A 20,181-nucleotide genomic window follows, 5' to 3' on the forward strand; every position below is an offset into this window, starting at 1 on the left:
GGCCAGGATCATCCCGTTGCCGAGGCCTGCTCTAGGAAATACCAGGCCTTCTTTGGGATGACACACAATTGTCATCAAACGATGCTCTCAGTCCAGGTTTTGTTTACCAGTGTTCATGAGAGCTCAACGAGCTCTCCTTTTAAGGAAAAGAGAGGTTGCCTGATAACGCTAAAGCTCTGCATTTGTCCCCTGAGGGAGGATGTATTTCCCTCCCTGGGCTCTCCTCTTCATAGGGTCTCTGGGAGAGGCAGGCCATGTTACAAAGAGACCAAGGAACAGGGAACATCTCCCCTCCCACTGCAACATAATCTACAAAAGAAACCAGAAAAGATGAAACCCCTGCCTTGGGCTGGGGGAAGACTCACCACTCACCTCAACAGACTAAGTGACTGGCCATGTCTGGTCCACATCTAGGATTGTCCTGGCCACAAAGTGTTTGCTCACTTCAACTCCTGGAGGGACTCATTATCTCTCCTTGGCATTTTCTGTTGAAGAAGTTGGGATCTGAAAATGGTGTCCACTGAAAGGGAAGAGGAGAAACATCTTGGTTTTGACATTTAGTTCACTCACTGCCTTTTAGGTTGGCTGGAGGTAATGAAAAGACACTCATTCACTAGTTCCACTCACTCACTCAATTATTTGTACATCTATTTTTTTTTTTTTGCAACAGTCTCACTCTGTAGCCCCGGCTAGAGCACAATGGCATCAGTCTAATTCATAGCAAACTCAGACTCCTGGGCTCAAGTAATCCTCCTGCCTCAGCCTCCAGAGGAGCTGAGCCTACGGGTGACCACCGCAAGACCCAGCTAATTTTTCCATTTTTTAGTAGAGACAGGGTCTCACTCTTGTTCAGGCTGGTCTCCAACTCCTGAGCTCAAAGGATCCTGCCACCTCTGCCTCCAAGATGCTAGGATCATAGTTGTGAGCCACCGTGCCTAGCCCTACACATCAATATTGTTCAAATAAACACCTATTCTGTTCTATGCACACAGAGCCACCAGTGAGGATGGAAAGTAAGTCGTAACCGCTGCCCTCAAGGAGAATACAGACAAATACATCAACAATTCAGGGCGACATGATACAAGGAGGTGAGTGATATTCTGGGGAACTGAGGAAGAAATGGCCAAATCAGTCTGGAAGAAGAATTTAAAGAGGTAGCTTTAAATTCTTTAAATTCAGCAGCTCCGTGAATAAGGTAAGGTAATGAATGAGATCTATTTGGCAAAAACACAACACTTAGGGAAAGTCTTTCCAGGGACAAGGAAAAAGAAATACAGGGTGGACATAAAGTTCCCCTGCGACGTCCACCCAGTATGTAAAATGTAAGTGCAAAAGCGTGAGACCAGGGAGGAAGGGTAAATTAGGCCAGGGCTGGCTACAAGCAGGCTTCTGAAGGCTTCTTTGGACAATACGAAGAACAAACAGCAGAAGGCCTCCTCTCGTGCTGGGTCCCAAGCACTGAAAGGCACACACATCATGCATTTTCTCATCTGATCCTCTCAGGAAGCATTAAACACACAGGGAAGGTGATAACCCCCTGGTCTTTCTGCCAATGATCCTAGCAACAGCCTGATAGCTACTTTGACTTTTCCTCTTTTTGGCCTTCAAACAACCCTGGACACCTTTCCCTGAATGCCACGCTGCACTCTCTTCTTGCCTACACCCTGCCATTCTGCTTCTTCCTATACTGGTTCTCCACTTCCCCAACCTTTCTAAGACTCATTCCAATTTAAAACAGCCAAACTCTCAACACAGAAACATCTGTGAAGTGTTTCATGCACATGAGCCATATGAAGAAGACAAATCAGACATAGCTCCCGTGCCTCTCCAAGGTCACAACGGAGGGAATACAGCCCAGAGAAGCGGCTTCTCTGTCAGACAGCTGGACAGCAGCGTGGCTGGACTATGGGCCAACGACCCCAGACTCTGTGTCCAGTGTTCTTCCCACAACCAAGCTGACCTCCGCCCAGCCTTTCATCCCAGCATCTCTACCTACCTACTGGTGGCCAGTAGCACCAATATAGGATACAGGCAAAAAATCAGGAGTCTCAGAGGGAAGAAAAATGTCTATCAGCTCCAGCTAGCACATAGATTAGGGAAAATTCCAGTCCAACAAATCATAGTTGTGTACTTATTTTTTCCTGCTCCAGATCCACAAATCATTCCTTCTCTGTCCCTGTTAGTGCCCCCACCACGCACAGCCCACATGGCCTCCCAGGTACCTTTCCGCCGCATAATAGAATACAATAAATCGCGCAAGAGATTTTGTTTTCCGGTTTTGTGAATTCTCCAGGTAGAGCAATGAACTGGAAGTGAAATTTGACATCACTCCTGGAGGGAAAGAGCCCGTTTGCTTAATAAATCTTATCTTTTCTCCTTCAAGCAAAAAATGATTGCGTGAGTAATTGTTAACGCTGGGTCTGGCTGAACACTACAGGTACATTTTTAAATTACAGGAATCTTTCCTGAGGCCTGTGGGAATGTCATGTTCCCAGACCGTGCAGCCTGCCTCTAGGTGTGCCCACAGGGAGGCTGGACAGGCCTGGCTGTGTGAGGTTAGAACAGCCTTCCTCTGATTCTGTCTTTGCTCAGTGGTAACATAGACAGTATATCTGCTTCAATCACTTTTCAGGGTGGTGCTGAAAACCAAGTGGATAAATAAAGTCATGAAATCACTTTGATAACAACAAAATGAAGCTAGCAGCAGTAATACCAGGTGTCACTATTAAGTGCTTACTAGCATTTTGCCAGCTAAGCCCTTCATACTTGGCTAATCCTCACAATGGTTCTTGGATGTTTGTACTATTACTTTCATCATTTTGAAGATGAGGAAATGGAAGCTTGAGGGAGAGTAACTAACTTGCTCAAAGCCACGTAACTAGTAAAGATTGGAAGCTGAATTATAAACTAAAGTCCGGGACTAACATAGTTGACTTCACATCCGTGTTTATGGAGCCTCAGCCTGGGCTGTGCTCTGCCCTGGTGGGGAGAACATGCATTCTTGGGCTCTTTCCTCAAAAAGACAACCGTAGGGGGAGGGGGACGCAGACTCAGAAACAGGGATCAGCGCCCCTCCGCACCCAGCGGAAGGCTGTCAGGGTGCATGTGGTGGCTTCTACTCGGAATTCCTGTCTGGAACATGATGCTCATGGAGAATGAGATCAAGACTAAGACTGTCTGGCCAGATCGGCTTCCAAAGGAGACTGGTGACCCATAAGTAGGTGAGCGCAAGGCAGACACAGAAGGCTGAGCGAGGAATGGAGAGAGGATCTCAACAGCCCAGCCTGGTGTGAGTGCTGGAATACCCACAGCAGGGCCGCGGGCAGGTCTTCATGTGCAGAGTGGGGTTAGGCGCAACATTCTGAGTATAAGGACCAGGAAGGACATGGCTAATGTGGAGGGTGTGAGGAAACTGAGCAGAGCTGCTCAGGGGACGGCTGAATCCACAGGCCCAGAGCTGAGGAGGCCAATCCAACAGGGCTGAAAGTGAAAGTCAGCAGAACTTGGGGCAGGACACACGTGTGCTTGTAAGGCTGCAAATGCTGTTCTCTCTCGTAACCTCTCTCTGAAAGGGGTCAACCCACAAATTCCTCATCATAAAGTTTGCAACACAGGCTGATCTCTGAATTGGAAGACTAAAGGCTGAAGTCGGCTGCTTTGCTCGGAGAGATATTAATATTCTCATCATCAGTAGCTACCGTGAGTTGAGATGAACAATGAGGCTGATACTGCGCAAAGCATGTCACGTGGTGATTTCGTTCACTCTTCACACCACACCTCTGAGGTTGGTAGTTCAACCATTTCACAAATGTGGATATGGAGGCCCTGAAAAATTTAAATATTTGTCGAAGGCCTCACAGCTAGAAATTGGCAGAGATGAGATTCAAGGCCAGGTCTGTCTTGAACGTAATATCGAAACGTCAGTGCTCGGAAGGTTTACGCTGACCTGCCTCCTAAGCTCAAATGCACAGGCAGCGCCAGCGTTGTGGCGACCTTGAAATACACCCCATCGCACCCCCCACGGCCCCCAGTTCATGACCCCACTTACGTAAGAAGCCGTCCTGATCTGCCCACCCCGTTGTCACCATTCTCAGCACCCCAGGGGCAGTGAGCAGAAACTGAGACAACCAATTTCGGGCCGTCACGACTTCCACCCAGGTCAGAAATCTATGCCTGTTATCCAAGCCCCTAGATCCCAGTTCCTGCCGACCAGCCTTGCCCTTGTGCCTCTGGAATTTCTGGGTTTCCTCTTCTGCAAAATCGAAGTGATGATGACAGTCAAAGAGAAAAAGAAAGAGTGCTTCACTCTGTCTGCCATTCCTAAGGGGCAAACAAAAGAATGACTTGGCGAATGGCTGTACTGTGACTGGCAGAGATCTCGGACAAGTTATCTAAACACTCAGTACCTCTGTGTCGTCACTGAGTGACGGGATACTACCTCGTGGGGCTGTGCGAATGCACTAAACCATGCACGCAGGGGCTCAGAACGGGGCTGGGTGTGCCTATCGAGAAATGGTAGTGAGAATCCCTTCTGTCACCATCTCTCTCGGCAGCACACCTGGAAACATGGGCTGTGATGAGGGTCACACAGTGACGAGGTGTGCAGCATCCTGTGCCCCCCTCAGGGCCCTATCTCAGGGCTAAACCAGGACAAGGCCACAGCCCTTGGTTCTAGAACTAGGTTCCTAGGATAAAGTTTGCAACACAGCCTGGGAGATAGTTTTCCAGGATGACCCCTAAGAGTTCCCACAGTGAGGTTTCTGAAGGATCCAGTGAGCAAGCTGGTGAGGAGGCCAGAAGGTGGGAGGGCGTCTGGGGCCCCGCTGCTTCCGCAGACTCCACCTGAGCAGAGTCCCAGGCATCACACCACGCATCCATCAGGGCTTTATGGCAGCCTCGACCCTTGGAGCTCTTGCCTGCTAGGAACAAGACAGCTCCTTGCTGAGCTCCTGCTAAGGTCCAGGCACCTTTCCAAAATTTAAGCAGAGTAGATCCACTTTTCGGAGTCTGCAGTGGCCTGCCCCAAGTCACCAGGCCACCCAGGGAGACACCTGCACACATATGCTCTCAGTCTGTCCTGACCCCGGGCCTCCTTGCAGCGTACAGCATGGCTAAGACATGCTGATGCTGCAGGGGTGGGGACAGATCCACCCGAGTGCCCTTCCAACAGTGTTCCAAAATTCCACACTTGATAACGGAAGGTGGAGAGAGGCAGATGGTCTGAAGGCTGGACAGCAGAAACTACGGATGGATCAAGGACAGGGGGCCCTTCTGAAAGGGCCAAGGATGCCTGAGAGAAAGCTGGGATCACACCTTTGCCCATGACCTACTCCGTGGTGAGCAAGGGATCATCTTCTGTTCCATTACCCCCTCCTCTTGCCACCACTGGCACATTCAGATTTGAGAAACTAATGGAACACCTACTATCCTCCCTGAGCCATTTACTTGGGTTTCTCTTCTTGGCTCCATGGGCTGGGAAGGCACAGTGGGGTGGGAGGGAATTCTTCACTGGTGTGTGCTGTGTGTGCAGGGAGCAGGCCACCTCAGCAGGGGACAGCTTGAGCCTTACGCTTCTGCTGTGACTTTCTCGTCACCCACCTCAGACTGGCCAGGCTTTAGAGGCTCCTCTCTCCACATCTCCAATCCAAAAGGTCTATAGAAGGAAAGCCAGCCCAGCTCCCTCATATGTACCTGTGCTCCCTGCCACCATCAATAGCTCCCCAGTTCTTCTGGGTCAGCTGTAATTCTCCAAGTCCCTTTCCAGTTCTACTTTCCCAGCATCAGTGTGATCTGTCCTCAAGCCCCGGAGATGAATCAAATATCCAAATAGGGCTCATAGGAACTCCCACCTGGAGTGTCACTCTTTCCTCACCTCTCATCACTATGAACCTGGGCCACTATGTTTTTTCTAAAATGTCATGGGTCTGATGAAATTCCATTCTACAGGAAGGAATAGAAACCTTGATCGGATCTCATCACTGAAAGAATATAGGACATTCAGGACGCTGCAGGTTGGGCCTGTGACCTTTTCCTTCCTTCTATCCGTTCCCTCCAATCACCTGGAAGGTGCCTGCCTCAGCAGGTGGGTGCCTCCACGGGGTGTCCCTTTCCATCCTCACTACTACTGTCAGGAGGGCCCCCCTGTTCCCAGTCCAAGTTTAAAGGCTGTTTCTACTCTGCAGCTTTTTCCAACCATCCCCTGTTTTATCTATTTCAGCTTTAATCCAGAAAGATGGGTGGTGCTACCCCCAGGACACATGTGGCGAAACTAGGCTGGGACATAGGAGTCTCTTGCCCTGGATCTCACCTGTCACCAAGGGTGGGCCTGCTGACTCTGAAGCTTTCTTCTTCCCATGGCCTTGGCCTCCTGGAAAGGAGGTGCCCCACTGGACCTTCCTGTTGGTCAACTGAGTTTTTCTGCAGAGGAGTGAGATCCCAGCCGGCTAAGCATTCTGGGCACCACGGTGGCTTCCCAGAATCGTGCTCTGTTCTCAGGGCTGGGGGGCAGGTTTTACATGATGTATTTGTTTTCTATGCAAGCTCAGCTAATTAAGGAGACACAACTATGTACTTGTCAACAAGATTTTGAGGATGAGGAGAAGAAGAATGGGAGAGAGGGAAGAAGGAAGGAGGGAGGGAGGGAAGGACCATGGAAACTGTGGGCCCAAGGACGAGGCTGACATCATACAAAGTTCTGTCCCTGGTGAATGTAACCCAGAGTGCCACCACTAACTGTTCTATTTATAGCTCTGTGAAATATGGCTCGGTGAAGAGGGGACTTTGTTCTTTGGCCTCTTATCCGAGCCGTGGGAATAAAGTGCAGGGTGGTGGGAGGGAGGTTGGCAGAGGTACAGCCATGTGGGCAGTGAGACCAGACACACCGGTCCCCAAACCTCTTATGATGTGTGGGTGGTAGAGGGGAAAACTGTGATATGGTGAAAGGGGTGTGTAACAGGCCCCGCAACTTGACCATCCCAACCTGGGGGTCCTTGGGGAAATGAGCAACTTCAGTGAGATGTAAAAATACTGACAAGGACAAGGAGCGCAAAGCCAGGTTTAGGTTAAGTTAGTCCAGAATGACCAGTATGTGGTATTTCCTGGGCAGGAACTCAGGAAGGAAAAGAGGGAAGATAGATGACAGTTCACAAAACCAACACAGACTTGCTCAGAGAAAGGTCCAGAAGAGACTGGGAGACTACTATAAACACAGCAGGACAGGCCGGTACAGGGGGTCCTTGCAGGGGCAGCACCTGTGACTTGTGACTGCCCTGCCACCTGCTCTGGTGTGCAGGATGGCACAGGAGGCCACTCTCTGGGGCACCCCGAGCTCCCCGAGACGAGAGGAGAGCCCAATAGTGAAAGCGGTCTTTGGCAGTGCTATGGTGCCGGCTGGTGTCTAGCCCTGGCTCTGCCTGCTGAAAGGCTGAGGAGTTGCACCAGACAGGCCTGGAACAAGCTGTCATATTAGCTATAAAACAAGATGCCAAGGTCTTAAGGATCCTGTCATGGCTAAAATCTAAAGTATGTCTCATCTGCCTCTCATGTCCAGAGACTGCACTCCAAGTTCATCAACCCAGACAGATTTCCCAGCCTTAAATCCTGAATGCTGCAGAGAGCCCCTCCCTTCCACCTTCTCCAGGAAGCCCTCTCTGGTTGGAAGCTCTGTATGAGGAAGAGCTTTCTGCAGGGGCAGGATGACCGCAGGGAGAGTCTGAGTGAGGAAAACACTCCTCGAGGGAGGATGAACAAGAGGAAGCTTGATGATGACAATGATGGTGATGACATGTCCCCCACGGCATATATTTAGCAAGCGCTGCCAAAAAGCTTTCCCAGGACTAACTCACTTAATACTCATTTAGTACCTCCCAGAAGCAGGTACTATTGTTATCCAAAAATTTATGGATGAGGAAATGAAGGTACAGAGAGGGTAAGTAACTTGCTCAAGGTCACAGAGACAGGAAGTGGCAGAGCCAGTGCTTTTATTGAAGGAATCAATGAATCAATGAATGACTCAGAAGGTGAATAATTGAAGACTTGGAGCAGGAGAAGGTTGAACAAGGCCACTGCTCAGGTTCTTTGCAAATGCTAAGATTTTACAATCCTTTGTTTCACACCATCTAAATGCACAACCTGCATAACTAGACACACTGTATCCCACCCCAACTACCCATCACTGTATGTGACACCACAGCTCAGAGAAAAAGAGAAAACCTCCTTGACTCCATCCCAGGGACAGGTATTACAATATTCAAGGCTGTCTCCAAGGCCAGTACTTTTTTTTTTTTTTTCCTTCTTGTTTGGATGTTTGGCTTTGTGGAGATATCAGTTTAATTTATAAAATCCTATATAGGAGGTCCTCAAATAATGTCCTTTTGTTCAACATCTTGTCTCAGGCTGATGAGAAAAAAAATCAACTCCCAACTAGGGCCACATTCTACCCTCTCCAAGTCTTTGTGGGTTTTCTCCTGGTACTCTAGTTTCCTCCGACATCCCAAAGATATACACGTTGGGTGACCTGGTGTGACAACACGGTCCCCTTCTGAGTGAGTCTGAGTGTCCTGTGATGAAACAGTGTCCTATCCAGGGATGGTTCCCAACTTGCATCCTCAGCTGCCAGGATAGAATCCAGCCTTATCATGGACTAGAATAACTGGGTAAATAATTATCTTGCTTATTTTTATTAATCTTTCTTAAATATATATATATATTCACTGTCTCTATTAGAGGTGTTTGGGGCTTTTATTTAGAAGTTTGATGATGATTTTATGACCAGAAGTATGCCAGCTGATGGTGAAATCGGTTTCTTTGTAATATATCATTCCGTTTAAAGTTGCAGTTTCCAAGAAACTATCAACAGCATTAATCAAGGACCTACCATAGCTCAAGGATCATGTTTGATTAGCTCAGTGTGTTCCATGTCTCAAGTAGAGAGAAAAATAACAGCAGACTTTAAATCGTAACCAATTCTTCAACCCATTTTTGAAGGCGTGTTTTTCATTTGAAGTTTCTATTAGGTAGTAGAAGAACCACTTTACCATCTGCCTAATCTGTCCCCTTCATTTTAAGTTCCTTTTCTCCAGAAGACTGAATTTTAAAATTTAAAATTATGCTTTAGAAATAAGCACTCATACACCCCACAAAAACACTCTTATTTGCGGTAGCTAAAATGTTTCCCAAGCAACTGTCTTTATTCATCAAACTCTCCACCAGGTGGTAGGATTAACAGTGTTTTCAAGTACTAAGAACGACAAACCTTTCTCTCCACTGTGAGGATGTTGTTAAAAGAGAATTTTCCAATGTTGCAACAGCGAGTTTTACTATTTATTGTTTGTTTCACTTGAAGCAGGTTGCTCCCAAGAGGTACTGCTCTGGATTGGGAGCTGGCAAAATTTACCCACTTGATTACCAACTTTGTACTCAGCTCTGTCTCCAGCCCCTGGGCAAGCTCCAAGTGGTTCACCTTCCTCCCTCAACCCCAGGCACGGCAGAGCTCCCTGTATTGAATGCATACTGGTGAGCCACAGAATGAGTGTTTGCAATCAGCAAAGCATGGACCCATGTGGAGACTGGATAGGGAGAGATTGGTTAAAGCATACAAAACTACAGCTAAATAGGAGATAGGAGCTCGGATACTCCGGCACTGTAGGGTGACTCTTGTTAACAATAATTTATATTTTCAAATAGTTAGAAGAGACAATTTTGAATATTCCCAACACAAATGATGAATGTCTCCGATGATAGATATGTCGTTTACCCTCAATCGATCACTACACGTTGTATGTATTCAAACTCACTTACGTGCCCCATTAATATCTACAATTCTTTATGCGTCAGTTAAAAGAAAACACTGAGAGATACCACTCCACACCCATCGGCATGACAATTTATAACTTAGGAAAAATATTTGCACTTCATGTGTATTATCAATTGCTCTGTAATCCATTACGACACATGTAGCCACTTTAAAAAAAAATTCAAGCCAGCCTTTAACGGAATAAATAAACCCACAGAGCCAGCCAGAAATGGCAAATTAGGGAGAAAACATGGAACCCCAGCCTTTGAGGGAATGAAGCGTCTGGTGTGAAGACTTGGGAAGCAGCGAGTGGAGAAAAACCAGGACTTTCTGCCACAGAGGACAGTAGAGTGTGGATCTACGGCCACCAGAAGACATGGGAGGGCGCAGGACGCCCCATGGGCAGGACTGGGGGACAAACACCCAGTGTGCTGCTTCCTGTTTGAACCTCTGGGAGACCTATTCCTGCATTCCAGAGTCCCCACTACGGCAAAGATGAAGCATGAGTCTAGAAATTGCGCAGCATGGTGCCGGCCATGTCGGATTTGGGGCAGAAGTGGGATACTTAGGAATTCCGGTTCTCACTTGCTGGCTCTGTCACCTCGGTCAGTGACTTCACCTCCCTGAGTCTCAGTTTCTACACCTGTCAACTGGGTGACAGAAACAAAGTGAAAACGTATACTTTACATCTCTGCAGTGAAGACTGGGGGTGAGGGGAAGCACAACACCTGGCCCGGCCAAGGCGACGAGACCCACAGGAGCCGCAGGGCAGACGGAACCAGGCAACCTCTATGTCCACTGCACAGCCGAACTCTCACAGCCTTCTGAAAAATTCATCAACTGAAAAACCGTTTTCATGGAAACCTTACTCGAGGTTTGCCCAGACCAACCTCTTCCACTAACAGTTAACCAGGTTACTTCCTACAAAGATGGAAGCAAAACTCCCCGTTCCGGGTCTGCCTGCAGGGTTTTCTCTCCTCTCTGGCCACTGTTTATTGACTCTGTCAAAACAACTCTGAGTTATTTGTTGATAGCTCCGTTCTCAAGATTCCACCATGAGGCACCTGCACAGGTCTCACGACAGAGCCCCCCACTCCCTGCGTTCCCCCCGAGCCTCCCGGGTGCTGATGTTGGTCTCGGACTTCCTAAAGCTGGAACGGGCCCTTGGCCAAACCCATTTCTGGTTCCAGTTCATTTGTAACTGCTTCCCATGGTGTTTTATGCTGTGTCATGTATGTTGTTATGATGATAAAATTTTGACTCTGGATATTGAGACCTAGATTTATGAGTTTTCGCCACTGCTCTCAGGCTCAACTAATGGATAAGGGGAGCACGGTGGTGAGGTGGAGATGGCACCCTACTGGGGGCTGGGGGTAAGTGAGGTGGCCCTACCAGACTTAGAAGCCTGGGTCCACCATTCTCCAGCCACCAGACCTACCGTCAAGCAGGTCACCTCGCCGACCTTTGTTCCTCATCTGCAGAGTTCAGCGTGGGATGGATAAGGATGACGCGTGATGGAGCTGCTGGGCTGTTCAAAGTGTGGGCTTATTCCTTTCCCAAAAGTGACGAATGGAGTGTAATGGTGATTTCAGGCATATACAAGATGTGGGAGCAGAGCCCCTGTGACCTTGGCAAGTTACTTCCCCTCTCTGAATCCACATCTTTATCTGTAAAATTAGGAAGACCCGCCTCCCAGTCTTGCACACAGAAGAACTGAACCTGCGGCCAAATCAAGCTGGGGCTGTGCAAGCTGGCGTCTGTGGTGCTGGTCAGTGACTTGCTCAGGACCCCGGGGAGTTCTCTCGCCTTCTGAGGGCTCCAGTGGACTGAAGGGAAAGAGGGAAGGAGAGAGTCCTTCCTTTGTTACTTGGCCAAACAAATCCAGGGGGTTCATCTGCGGTGCCAGCCTAGCTTTCTAGGAATCTAAGGAAAAAGTTGGTTTTGTTTCTTTTCTTTTTTTTCTCCACTAAGTCTTTTATTTCTAAAAAGGTGAATGCCCAATTAAATGAATTTTTGTCTTTCATGTGAAGTTGTTTCAGGCTTTTTGAGCATGAAATAATATTTTGGAGCCATTCCACCCTGTCAGAAAAGTAGCCGGGTTTGTTTTGTTTGGGTTCTTTTTCGGTTGGGTTTTTCTTAAGTGCTCTCTGCATGAAGGGGATTTTTAACTACTCCTGTCTCTTGGTTCAATGTGGATTCAAATGGATTTTTCTTTTAATGCAGCAAAATCTATTACAGTGCTATTTGGGTTTGATTTTTTCTTTAATGTAGCTAATGAAATTCAGAGAAAGTACTTCCTTGTGCACCGGAATGTGGACTTTTCCAGTCACTTGCAACCTCCTTTTTAATTCTGCCAAATAACTTGGAACTAATCTTCTTTTCTTCCCAACTTTTCTGAATTACTATAATTTTTAATTTATGTTATATTCCCTTAGGGGCTTCAGAATCTACCTGGTTAGATAACATTTATTAAGAAAAGATCATAGAAGGCCATTGTTTTGGAAGTAAATTTCTTCCCTACACCCCAAATTACCAGACTAAAAATAAGAATGTTCCTAGTCAACAAACCCAAATTAAATTGTTACATGACCTCAGAAGACATCAAGAGAGGGAACAGCCAATTTCCCAAATAGGCCAGATTAAATCTTCAACCTGCAGGATGATTACATTCACCCTGCTTTAATCTTCACATAAAAATTGGTGGCCAGGCCGGGCTCAAGGTGGCTCACATCTTAATCCATGCTGTAATCCTAGCACTCTGGGAGGCCTTGGTGGGTGGATCACTTGAGCTCAGGAGTTTGACACTAGCCTGAACAAGAAAGAGTGAGACCCCATCTCTACTAAAAATAGAAAAACTAGCTGGGCATTATGGCTAGCGCCTGTCGTACCAGCTACTCAGGAGGCTGAGGTAAGAGGATCGCTTGAGCCGAAGAGTTTGAGGTTACTATGAGTTATGATGCCGGGACACTCTACTGGGGCCAAGAGACTCTGTCTCAAAAAAATAAAAAAAAAGGTCGCCTGAAGTAAGCCAAGGTTAACTAACCAGTTCTTTGTTCTTCAGCCCTTGTCTGTCTATAAAACCAACCTCCCCACTCAGCTCACTGGTCACTTATCTTTTTTGGAATGAACTGTTGCTCAATTCTAGAATCCCAATAAAGCCTACAGAGATAACGAGCGCTTTATGTTTGTTGTAATTTTGTCCTTTGAGACTTTCATGTATTTTATTTGTTTGTTTATGTATTTATTTATTTATTTACTTACTTATTTACTTTTGGAGACAGAGTCTTACTTTGTCACCCTCGATAGTGTCCTGGCATCATAGCCCTCAGCAACCTCAAATTCTTGGGTTCAAACAGTTCTCTTGGCTCAGCCTCCCAAGAAGCTGGGATTATAGGTGCCCTCCACAATGCCTGGCTATTTTTAGAGACGGGGGTCTCACTCTTTCTCAGGCTGGTCTCCACCCCCTGAGCTCAGACAATCCCTCCAGTCTTGGCCTCCCAGAGTGCTAGGATTACAAGCATGAGCCACTGTGTCCGGCCTTTCATGTATTTTAGAAGAGAGGAAAAAAAGAGATACAGAGTCAGAAAAAAATGAACTCCAAATCCCCAGAATTGGAAGACAGAAACTTTAAACATACAAATATTCAAATATTATTTGAATACTTTTAAGGCCATGTTGGAGCACAACGGACCCTATCTGAATCTACCTTCTGGGAATAAAAATTAACATCTGTTGAGAGACTCTTATGAATCAGGACTGCTGCTAAATTCCTTAATGAATAAACTTATTTTTCACATCACCTGTACAAAGACTATCCTCTGGACAACAGAGGAAACTGAGACAAAGAAAAGGTAAGTAATTAGATCACTGGGTAGTAAGTATTAAACTAAAGGGAAACCCAAGCAAACCTTAATACTGTACTTATGCTATTATGCCTCTCATTAAGGATGAGTAAAGTTCCTTAATAACACCTAATTCACAACTGAGGCATTTATTTTACTAGGGGCAACAGAACACCAGGAGATAAAACTTAAGCTTCCACCAGCTGCGTGGCCTCAGGCTAGGAAGTCACCTAGGGAGTTGGCCTCCTGGGAGGTTTCTGGGGCTTAGCCCCTGCCTTAGAGAATCTTGGGCTCCTCCCCTTTAACCCCACCCTAACTACTGCAAAATCAGATGAGACCAAAATCAGATGAGACCAAGGGTATGTGTAATCTCCTTTACCCTGTTCTTGGTGCCCTTGGGGGCTCCATCCCAGAGCTCCTGCCTCTGGCTCTTGGCGGCTCTGGAGTGCTTGGGGCAGGCCCGACCAGAGCAAGGTGTTGCTCCATAGCCCTGGTTCCTCCTCTGCTGGGTTGAGTTGTGCTCTCTCTTCCAGAGGCTGTGTCCATGCCTACAGAGGTGCTGCTTCTCCCACTTAGCCATTCCTCATTCATCTCCCTAATCCTGTTCCAGTCTCTGAAAAACACACCCTTCCATTAAGCTTTCCATATTCCATGTTTCCTGCTGGGTCCCAGAATGGTTAAGACTTTGAAGACATACGTCATGGACGGACACATACTTAATGCTTCATGAAAAAGTAGACACTACTAAAATTATTATCAATGAGGCATGTTCCAGTGCCTTGGTTCCTGCCAAGTCTCCTGCAATAGGGGCAGAGAAAAAATTTATTCTGAGGACAAGGAGGGTCACAGAGGTTAAGTAAAGCACCTAAAGTCCTGGCCCAGGGGCAGATGGGACATGACCAAGGCCAGGACTCAAGAGTTCTGAGTCTCAGGTCAGCGGCTTCCCTGCCCAATCTCCTGACTCCAGGAAATACCCTGGGATGCCAGGGCCCTCTCCAATAGCAGAACGAGTCCACTCCAGGGGCCCTGAACTTTGACACAAGTCCCACCCTGCTGACCAGCAAGGCCACACAGAAAGGGGTCCATCAAGGTGGCCTGGCCTCAGTGCTCAGCACTCCATTGTCACTGCTCCTAGAAACAGCACTTTGGGCAGCCTATTAGGCCATGGCTCACTAGTATTTGTGTGTCCTGCTCCTGGAGAAAAAGCAAGTAAAAGTTTTACACAACCCATAGGAATGGAAGAAATGTGCTGTTCCAAATGCAGTCATCAAGCCTTGCTCATTTGGGGGTGGGGAGGGCATTAACAAACCATTTTACATTAAAATCAGCCTCCTCATATTTCAAGTGTTTTTCCATGAGCTTTCTTCCAAAACTTTCCACTATCAGTCAACTCCTTAGTTTTGCACAGGCTCTGTTCTTGGATTGCTCCAAGCAATCAATCTCTTTCTCTTATAAACAGACTATGGCTAGAATCCGGAGCTCTGGGACGCCCATGCGGAGCTCTCCTGAGCATCCTCCTTGCCTTTAATCCTCCCAGGGCCCCTGCCTCCCAGGCATGATCACCCGCGGGCAACCTGTAACTCACACAGCTAGCTGGCTTGCAGTTGCGTCCCCCTGAAAACCTGGGCACTTTCTTCCACCCCCTGCCTGCCATGCTATTTAACTCCACTCTCCCAAATCAGCTATTTAAATCTGAGATACAGTATAAGGGCAAGCACTAAATATAAAGCATTAGGTTTTTTTATTTTAAAGCAAATGCAGAGCAGCCACTGTTTTATACACAATCACGCTAATGCTTGGAGGCTCACACGGTGCAGGCTGGCAGGGAGGCGACAATCATCACAGGCAAATAAACCAGAGATCAGGACCAACGGAAGGAAACTGGAAAAGCCCCAAGCCTCTAAAATGCACTGCTCCCTCACCTCTTCAGAACCATGCAGAACAGGCTTGTGGCCAATCTGTTATTTTATCTTACTTTATTTTTCTTGCCAACTCAGGGTGTGCAAGACACTTTGATACCAGATGCATTCAAGAACACAACTTTGGTACTCTGGGAGGCTGAGGCAGGTGGATTGCTTGAGCTCATAAATTTGAGACCAGCCTGAGCAAGAGCGAGACCCCATCTCTAAAAAACAGCCAGGCATTGTGGCAGGAACCTGTATCACAGCTACTTGGGAGGCTGAGGCAAGAGGATCACTTGAGACCAAGAGTTTGAGGTTGCTGTGAGCTATGGCGGCAAGCACTCGACCAGGGGCAAAAAAGTTGAGACTCTGTCTCAAAAACTAAAAAGAGACAACTTTGCTCTCCTGTTGCCTGACCCTGTGGTTCCTTTAAGGCAGAGAGCAACTTGCCCATCCTTTCTCTGCACGTGTCTCTACAGGCCTCTCCCTCTGTATGTCCCCCTGCCCTTCCTCAGGACAGTACAATCTCTGAGGACCTCGAGTTTTTTCCCTCTCTCTATCTCAGCACCTTGCATGTGCCTTGGAACTTAATAAGTTCCCAGTAAAAGGAGGCTCAACTGAAATCAAAACAATCCAACCACCAAGAACAAAAACGAAACCAAATACCCAACAAAACCTAGACTAGTATAGTCCAGTGACTTCCTCTCTGAGCCTCAGTATTTCTGCACTGAAGTGAAAGGGTTGAACAAGTCATTTCCAAGGTCATGTTCAGCTGGTAGGTGGGACCAAAACAGGCCCTGGCAAGGTCACCATGGTTCCTCTTTGCAATATGTATGTTTTGGGAATCCCCAATAATGTCACCTCGGTTTTTTCGGGTTTCAGACCTCAGAATCTGAACTTCTGGACCATCTTTCAAAATCTAGAACTGCTGGAAAATGACTTTGCCAAGTGAGTGTAGATTCCAAATAGCTGACCCTCTCTGTGAAAGAGAGAATATGTCCTTTCCACAGGTTAGTGGACCGTCCAGCCCCCCTAGGTCTGGGCTGTCCATAACACCAGGAGGGTCTTGAAGGTGATGATGACTGCAGCAAATGAAGTTCTAAATATTGGCTGCACAAGAACATATACATAGTTAACACGACTCCACCATATATGTAAAAAGTTAATAAAGTAAATGGTATGTTACGTGCATTTTACCACAATTAAATTTTGAATTTTAAAGGTGAAAATAAACCAGTGCAGAAGGACATAAAAAAGAAAAAAAGCTTTAATTGGCCCAAAGTGACTGTCAGCAGAGCTTCAAAGCCTTTCATTTTGCAGAGTGAAACTGAAACCCAGATCCTGGAAGGGTAGGGTGCCAAGTTGCACAGTAATTTAGCACTGGCACTGGGACTCGAATGCCTGCTCTCTTGGGACCCATGGCTGGGCTTCTGTAAGCAAATTGGAGCATAAGAAAGCCCCCAGACCCTCAGGTCTACAAGAGGACCTGGCAAAGTCTCCATACAGACTGCACCACTGGACAAATCTGCATGTAAACCTTATTCTAGAATTCTTTCCCACCATCCTGTTGAGTGGGCACACACGCATACAGGACTCACAGGGAAGCCTTTACAAGATGAGTTTACAAGTGGATTTTTTATTTTTTGCTTTCCTGGTCGCTTTTTGCAGTGTGGGAGGGGGCCTGGGATGAGAGTTAAGGTTTAGATCCCATGGGGCAAAGCTCTGTCCAAATACAAATCCTTTGAGTCAGCAGCCCGTTAGACAGGAACTGACTCAAGCTAAGCAAGGTTAACTAACCAGAAGGTTCACAGAGTCACACACCTAAGAGGCCCCCTCACAGGGGACTGCCAAGCACTTGCCTTCAGCAGTGTCCTGGCTTGAGGGACTGCTGGTGGGGAGGAGATATAAGAGGTCCACCATGCCCCCAAGGACTCAGGCCTTGGAAGGATCTGCTGAGCCCAAAGATGGCTCCATTTCCTCATAGCAGAGGGGCCAAGGGTGCTCCCAGTCAGTGACAGCCAATTCTGTGGAGGTCCCCAGACATCAGGAGGAATGCTGGTGAGCCCAGCTGGGGCAGTGGCCAGCCAGAGCTGCCACATCACAACACAGCCCTGTCTACAGTTAGCAAGAAGGCTACTCAGAAGTTAGCTTCCGCCTGCTGCCACAGAGCTCACAGGCGCAAAATCCACAGTCTCTAAAGAAACCCTCTGCTATCAATTCTAGCAACACTTCCTGTTTTTCTCTCTCGCCCTGCCTGGGGGTTTTGGCCTGCCAGCCTGCGAAGGGGGCAAAAACCTTCTCCAGCCCAGACCCTGGCCTTGCCCAATCATACCACCTGAACAGCAAAGCAGGCCCAGCAAAATGCAGGGACAGCAAATTTCTGAAAGACAGGGGAAGAAGTTCTCTATTCATTCTTTCATTTATTTACTCAGCAAAAACTGTTAAGATGAAACTTCTTCCCCCAGACCTGAGGTCAGTGTATCTGGGTACAGACAGACAATACACCCACATATAGTGTGGACATATGTCTATATCCAGTACACACACACTCACAGAATTAGACGTACCCTGTTTCCCTGAAAATAAGACAGTGTCTTATTTTAAGGTGTGCTCCCAAAGATGTGCTAGGTCTTATTTTCAGGGGACGTCTTATCTTTCCTGTAAGTAGGTCTTATTTTCAGAGGATGTCTTATTTTCCGGGAAACAGGGTAGTATAGTCACACAATTTTCTATTCTGCAGAACAGATTTTGGAGATAGTGGTAGACATGGAAACTGAGAAACCAAGAGGTTAAGTCTCAAGGCCCAAATGGTAGAAACTGACACAGACCATGGGAGACTGGAAGAGACCCCTCCCACACCCAGATGTGGGAGTTCACCAAGAACTCTAGTCATTCGTTTCAGCCACCAAAGGGATTTCAGAAAACTGCTTGGGCCACTGTGTTTGGAGCAGGAAAGGAAGATGCGGGGAGGGGGTCTGAGCTACCCAGGAGCAGGGCCTCCCGCGTCCCTTTCCCACCGCGTGGCCACGCGGCAGCTTCCACAGCAGCCAGCAGGGGGCAGTGAGCTTTGCGTTTTCGAGCCCGGAGCGCTCTCGAGCAGCACCCTGGAAAAAAAACCGGAGGGGCTGCGCCCACAGCTTCTAGAAGCACACCAGGAGGGCGCCGCGCGTAGTAGGAGCTTATGGCTGGTCTAGAAGCCGACAGGGCTTCACAGAGCCTGTAAACTTGAAATCAGAAGTACAAATGGTAAAGCGAAGGGGAGAAGGGGGCGTCCTGGCCTCTGCCAACACCTTCCATCTTAAATGCCTGGTCAAAGAACACAGCATTGGCACCTACTATGTACCAGGCGCAGGGGCGACAACTGGACAACCTCATTTCTCGTTCATCCATTTCCTCCTCTGACAATCTCTCCTGCTCACCACACACACACTCAGAGCAGGAGTGGGTGCTCGTTGTCTCCCTGGGGAACCATCTCATCACAAATTCGCTGGGCCTGGAGATCCGAGACAGAGATAAGTCAAGTCCGGGAGAGGCCAAAGTTCCCAACAATCAAACACGTCAAAGCCAGGCGAACGCCAGATGTAGCGGGTTAGTTCCTCACCCCCGAGTCCCTGCTGTCTCCCTCGGCGAGTTGGGGTCCAAGAGCTGCACTGAACTGCCCAGCCCCACCCCATGAGCGCTGCAGGGTGCACACGTGTCCCCTCTCCGAGTGCACCACAAAGCACTGCTCGAGGCAGGGCTGGAGTGAGGAGAGGCTCTGGGCTCCCTCAGACGGACAGAACCCAAACCACACAGACATGCTTCCCCGGGGACTTTGCAAGGCAAAGCGAAGGAGCGTTTGGAAATCCCTTTGCCAAATCCGGGCGCAGCCTCAAAAACCCTCTCAAATTCAGCAGCGCTTCCTCCCGCAAGGTCACGCTCAAATACTCAGTGAGAAAGGAGCTGAAAGTTGCGCCACCGTCCCGATGCCAAATTAGCTGTACCCCATCTGTACCATGCCCCAGTGTAACAGCTGTCCGCCTGCGTCCGCTCCCAGAAGGGACAGCCCTGCCCCGCACAGGTCACACGTATACGAGACCCAGACAAGTTGCTAACTTTTGTCAGATTATTTCTCTGCAGCTACCGCGCCTAACGGGATTCAGGCGCGCGCGGAGTTTTCGAGTTGCCACCCACACCACTCCCCTCCGTGCTCCCCTTTACCCACACGAATCCCCACTGCCCTCCACGCCATGTCCAGAGCTGCAACACAGGCGCCAACTTCCAGCCGGATCTCGAGCAGCGTGGGCTGGAAGCGTCCCCAGCGCTTATAGCCACCACCCGGGTCTGCGCCTGCTCGCAGCGGACTGGGAGATTTGATCAGGATACTAGTCCGCTAGTCGGGATCCCCAGCGGCCTCCGCGGTGCTCCAGCCCGTGACCCCTACTCCCCTACTCCGCTGGAAGTGTCTAAGCCGCGCTGCCCAGTGGGGTCTCCTCCCACTACCCAGAAGACCCCGGCCCTGTGCTGGGTACAGTGTCAGTGGGGCCGCCGGGGTAATCGTTGCCTCGACCCGGCGTAGGCTCCTCACTGAGTTCCAGGCAGCTCCCCCTAGTTAACGGCTGAAGACCCCGGAGCCCGAACCTCTTCCCCGACCTTCTTCCTCTCC

The 20,181-nt window shown here is 48.3% G+C and overlaps 1 protein-coding gene across 6 annotated transcripts in view; it reads right to left on the reverse strand.

Annotated features, from left to right (window-relative positions):
- Nucleotides 1-20,181, reverse strand: part of ST3GAL1 (ST3 beta-galactoside alpha-2,3-sialyltransferase 1) — a 91,075-nt gene that overhangs the window by 70,392 nt on the left and 502 nt on the right. For 5 of the 6 annotated variants that reach the window (XM_053558610.1, XM_053558604.1, XM_053558606.1 and 2 more), the window contains exon 2: nucleotides 373-520. The exons of the other annotated variant lie outside the window; for it this stretch is intronic. The gene's annotated coding sequence lies outside the window, so the exon portion shown is untranslated. The remainder of the gene's footprint in view (nucleotides 1-372; nucleotides 521-20,181) is intronic. 6 annotated transcript variants of the gene reach the window in all.

Source organism: Nycticebus coucang, chromosome 13, assembly GCF_027406575.1.
Source record: "Nycticebus coucang isolate mNycCou1 chromosome 13, mNycCou1.pri, whole genome shotgun sequence".
In the NCBI taxonomy this organism is placed as follows: Eukaryota; Metazoa; Chordata; class Mammalia; order Primates; family Lorisidae; genus Nycticebus; species Nycticebus coucang.